Genomic DNA, 5,709 nt, shown 5'->3' on the forward strand with positions numbered 1-5,709 from the left:
GATATTGTTCTGTAATTCTTTTTTTTTTCTAAGTAATCATCCCTTTATTTAGTTTCGATAAGGACTTCCAGCACAGAACACTGTTAGAAATTAACCATTAGGAACTACATAAAAGAGATGTAAGGCAAGTACTATATAAAGACCAAATAGATAAACACAGGTTTTATTTTTCTACAGAATTTACTGCAGGTTATCATGTAATGAAGACAAAAGCAGATCACTCTTAATGTATCAAATTTGTTTAGTAATTTAAATAAAAACATAGAACTCCCATCACTCAGATAATTCTAAATCTATTTTGGAAAATCAAATCATCAGGAAGTATCTCTCAGGAGACTAGGTACCTACCTATCATATTATGCCAAAAATAAGGCTGCTCTCTTCACAGAATATACGGATAATGAAGGGGGAGAAATCGGAGGGGGAGACGAACCATGAGAGACTATGGACTCTGAGAAACAAACTGAGGGTTCTAGAGGGGAGAGGGGTGGGGGGATGGGTCAGCCTGGTGATGGGTATCAAAGAGGGCATGTTCTGCATGGAGCACTGGGTGCCATACACAAACAATGAATCATGGAACACTACAGCAAAAACCAATGATGCAATGTATGGTGATTAACATAATAAAATAAAATTTAAAAAAAGGTGGCACTAAATGTACAATTAAAAAAAAGAATATGTGGATAATGAGTAATCAACCATCAACACAGTGGATGTTCTAATATTGGGGAAATAGTGGAAAACTATTTGTTAAAAAACACATTTCTCTGGACATTGTTTATCTTGCCCTTGCAAGAGACTTGTAGATCCAGATGAGATTAGCTTAGAAAAGGGATCTTATTTAGTCCAGAAAATCTTCAGAGTCCAATACAGTTCTGAGCTAATCAGGTATTAAAGAACCTTTACAAGGACAAGTAGGCTTGGAAATCACACAGTCTTATTTTGAATTAGCTTCTTTTAGTCAAAGGTATGGAATTAATGATCAAGCACCAGGAATTTCTGTAACGCACCCAATGCCAAATGACTACTGACATTTTATTTCCTACTATGATGACTCCTTGATTAGAGGCAGGTGGGAGGCATAAAGAATATTGTGAGCTATAAAATAAATTCTACTCCAATGCTCAGATCTCTAAAGGCAAATCTTGTTTTTTAATATAAGAAACTCACTGAATCAAATGAATGCTGATTAGAACAAAGGTAGTGTAAGTAAAACTGGGACAGGAAACTTCTAATTGCATAGGAAATACATGAAAGAATTAATCATTCTAAGAGAAGAATCATTTTCCCACGAGCCCCACTGCTATGGATGATATTTTCGTGAGCCTGGGCCACCTTCTCCAGTGAATACTGAGAACCTATTACAGGTCTCAACCAACCAATTTCCATTCCGGCTTGAAGGGCAGCTGCAAACTGCCTAGATTCCTCCTTAGTTGATGAATAGAGAGCAACTCCAATTATACTAGATTCCTTTGCCATGGTGTCCCGTGGGCTTATTTCAATAGGACCTCTGCTGCCAACAACTATTACTCGTCCTCCATATGACAGAAGATTCAAATCATTACTAAGATTTACATTAGCTAACATTTCAATGATCACATCAATTCCTTTTTCACCAACAGATTTCTTAATTTTATCAATATAATTAAGTTCTCTGTGATTGAACACTTCATGGGCTCCATTTTGCAAAACAATGTTTTGTCCTTCCTCAGTACCAGCTGTGCCCAAAACCTTTAAGCCATAAGCTCTGGCAATTTGGCATGCTGCTAGTCCAACTCCTCCGCTAGCCCCATGAACCAGCACACTTTCTCCAGCTTTCACACGGGCACTGTGGAGCAGAGCTCGATAAGCAGTAAAATAGGGAATACCGATGGCAGCTCCTTGCTCAAAGTCCAGTTTTTCTGGCAGTGTGTAAACACTGTGATCTGCTGCGAGAGCATACTCGGTGTAGCCCCCAGAGATGGTGCTGGTAGTGAAAACTCTGTCACCTTTCCTGAAAGTGGATACATTATCTCCAACGGCTTCTATTACACCAGCCACATCTGAACCAGGAGTATAGGGTAAGAGTGGTTTTCTGCTGTAAGTACCAGAACGAATATATGTTTCCACTGGGTTTATACCACATGCGTGGACTTTGATCAGAACCTGATGGTCTTTTGGAATTGGTACTGCAATATCCGACTGGAGTTTCAGCACTTCTGGTCCACCAAATTCAAAAACTCGAATCGCTCTCATCAACTTCTGTCCAGTCGCCATGGTGATCCGGTTCTAGAGTGGGGAAGCAAAACCTGCGAGGGCTCACTCAGACTCCACAGAAAAGGGGACGGAGCTGGGCCTGTAATTCTTTCTGATGGGGTCTTTGCCTGGTTTTGGGATCAGGGTAATGCTGGCCTCGTAGAATGAGTTTGACAATTTTTTTTCTGTTTCTATTTTTTGGAACATCTTCAGGAGAATAGGTATTATTTCCTCTTTAAATGTTTGATACATTCCCTGGGAAAAAATCTGGCCCTGGACTTCTGTTTTTTGGAAGTTTTTTGATTACTGCTACAATTTCGTTACTGGTTATTGGTCTGTTCAGATTATCTATTTTTTTCCTATTTCAGTCTTGGTAGTTTGTAAGTTTCCAGGAAGGTATCCATTTCTTCCAGGTTGCTTAATTTGTTGGCATATAGTTACTGGTAATAATTTCTAATAATTTTTTCTATTTCCTTGATGTTTGTTGTGATCTCTCCCTTTTTATTCATGATTTTATTAATTTGGGTCCTTTCTATTTTCTTTTGGATAAATTTGGCCAGTGGATTTTCGATCTTATTAATTCTTTCAAAGAAAGAGCTTCTTGGTTCAGTTATCTGTGCTACTGTTTTTCTAGTTTCTATGTCATTGATCTCTGCTCTAATCTTTATTATTTCTCCTCTCCTGATTGGTTTAGGTTTTATTTGCAGTTCTTTCTCCTGCTCCTTGAGGCATAAGGTTAGCTTGTGCATTTAGGGTTTTTCTAATTTTTCTGTGAGAGGCTTGGATGGTTATGTATTTCCCGCTTAGTCCCGCCTTTGTAGTATCCCTTAAGTTTTGGACTGAAGTTTTTTTTTCCATTCTGATTAGTTTCCATGAATTGTTTAAGTTCTTCTTTAATTTCCCGGTTGGCCCATTCATTCTTTGGCAGGGTGTTCTTTAACTTCCAAGTGTTTGAATTCTTTCCAAACTTTTGTCTTGTGATTGAGTTCCAATTTCAAAGCATTGTGGTCTGACATAATGCAGGGAATAATCTCAGTCTTTTGGTATTGGTTGAGACCTGATTTGTGACCCATATGAGTTCTACTTGGGAAAAAGTTCCTTGTGCATTCGAGAAGAATGTGTATTCTATATTCTGTTTTAGGGTGGAATGTTCTGTATATATCTACAAATTCCATTTGGTCCAGTGTGTCATTCAAATCCCTTGTTTTTTTGTTGATCTTCTGCTTAGATGATCTGTTCATTGTTGTGAGTGGAGTTTTGAAGTCCCCTACTATTAAGGTATTATTATCAAGGTGTTTCTTTACTTTGGTTATTAATTGGTTTACATAATTGGCTACTCCCATATGTGGGGCATAAATATTTATAATTGTTAGATCTTCTTGTTGGATAGGCACTTTAATCTCTTACTACAGTCTTTGTTTTAAAATCTAATTTATCTGAAATGTGGATTGCTACCCCAGCTTTCTTTTGAGGTCCATTAGTGTGGTATATATGGTGTCATTAGTTCTAAAATTAATGTCTCATAGATAGCATATGGATGGTTCTTGCTCTTTTATAAAATCTGATACCCTGTGTCTTTTCACTGACTCATTCAGCCCATGTATATTCAGAGTAACTTGAAAGATATGCATTTAGTGCCATTGTATTGCTTGTGAAGTCCCTGTTTCTGTAGATTGTTTCTGTTTCTTTCTCCTCTTTGTTATTCTCGGGCTCTCTCTTTGTTTACAGTATCCCCCTTAATATTTCCTGCAGGGCTGGCTTGGTGGTCACATATTCTTTCAGTTTCTATCTGTCCTGGAATTTCTTTATCTCTCCTTCCATTCTGAATGACAACCTTGCTGGATAAAGCATTCTTGGCTGCATGTTCTTCTCATTTATTACTCTGAATATATCATGCCCTCCCTTTCTGGCCATCCAAGTTTCTGTCAATAGGTCTGATGTTCCACCCTCTATATGTAAGGAATCTCCTCTCTCAAGCTTCTCTCCTGATAGCTTCTTTTTCTCGAAAATTTGCAACCTTCAGTATTATATGTCGGGGTGTTGATTTATTTTTATTTATTTTGGGCGGGGTCTTCTCTCCCTTTGACATGAATACTTATTTCCTTCCCCTGATTAGAATTGTTCTCAGCTATATTTGCTTAAATATACTTTCAGGGGCTTTCTGTCTCTCCAAGCCCCTGAGGTACCCCAATAACTCTGATTTTTTTTCTTTTTAGGGCATCATTAAATTCTCGAAGTCTTTCTTCATGGGCTCTGATTTGTCTTCTTCTCTTTTCCTCAACTTTTTTCCTTTCCATCTTCCTCTCTTCTAGATCACTTATTCTCTATTCTGCCTCATTTATCCCGGCTGTTAGAGCATCCAATTTCTTTTTTTTTAAGATTTTATTTATTTATTCATGAAAGACAGAGAGAGAGAGAGAGAGAGAGAGGCAGAGGGAGAAGCAGGCTCCCAAGGAGCAGGGAGCCCGACGCGGGACTTGATCCCAGGACCCTGGGATCATGACCTGAGCCGAAGGCAGACGCTTAACCATCTGAGCCACCCAGGCACCCTAGAGCATCCAATTTCAACTGTATTTCATTCATAACATTTTTCATTTCATCCTGATTAGATCTCATTTCCACCCTTAGAGATTCTGTATTGTCATTTATAGCCTAGCTATTAACTTTATAATTGCTATCCTGAATTCCATCTCTGACATCTTACTTATCTCCATATCAATTAGCTCTGTGGCAGAGAATATTGCCTCTGGTTGTTTATTTTGTTAATTCCTCCTTCTAGTCATTTTTCCCAGAGAAGGATGGGTGAGCGAGAGAGGAGTCCAAAATATCAACCATGATCCAAGCAAAATACCCTAGACAAGTCCAAAGTGGTCAGAAACTGGAACAGAAAAGCAAACAAAACCCAAACAAAGCAAACAGAAAAAAAAGGAGAGGTTAAAGTGACTATAACCTCACAGGATGGACAAAGCTGGGTGCTCCATTTGTTCCTGATTGAATTTGATCTCTGTGTTAGAAGACATTACATACCAAAATTGCAAAAATGCAAAACATATATATATATAATTGAATAGAGTGAAAAAAAGAAAATGAAACATACATGTATAAAACATAGGTGTAAGAAAATAAAAGTTAAAAAGTGATTTAAAAACATAAGTTAGTAAAATAAGAATCTAGTTGAAACAGGAAAAAAGTAAAAAAAAAAAAGTAAATTTTAGAATGAAAGATAAAAGAATCACAAGAAAACACCTAGAGCTCAGTATACTATTTTCCCCCTGCACTGGAATTTTGCAGTCTTGTGGTACCAATAAATTTGGTGTCCACCTGTTCTTCCAGGCTGTCTTCTGGGGGAGTGGCTTTCTGTGCTGTTTGTCAGGTGTCTTTGCTTGGGCGGAGTTGTCCCACCACTTTCCAGCATCCTGGGCTAATTGGCAGCTGGTCCTCTGTGTGGCTTTTGTTCTCTGGAGGCTTTCTGTG

The 5,709-nt window shown here is 38.1% G+C and overlaps 1 pseudogene; it reads right to left on the reverse strand.

The window, feature by feature from the left end:
* Positions 1–1,204: 1,204 nt before the first annotated feature.
* Positions 1,205–2,312, reverse strand: LOC114202027 (zeta-crystallin pseudogene; annotated as a pseudogene).
* Positions 2,313–5,709: the final 3,397 nt, after the last annotated feature.

This window comes from Eumetopias jubatus, unplaced genomic scaffold, assembly GCF_037043125.1.
Source record: "Eumetopias jubatus isolate StellerSeaLion01/CBP00866 unplaced genomic scaffold, mEumJub1_p1.0 scaffold_11, whole genome shotgun sequence".
In the NCBI taxonomy this organism is placed as follows: Eukaryota; Metazoa; Chordata; class Mammalia; order Carnivora; family Otariidae; genus Eumetopias; species Eumetopias jubatus.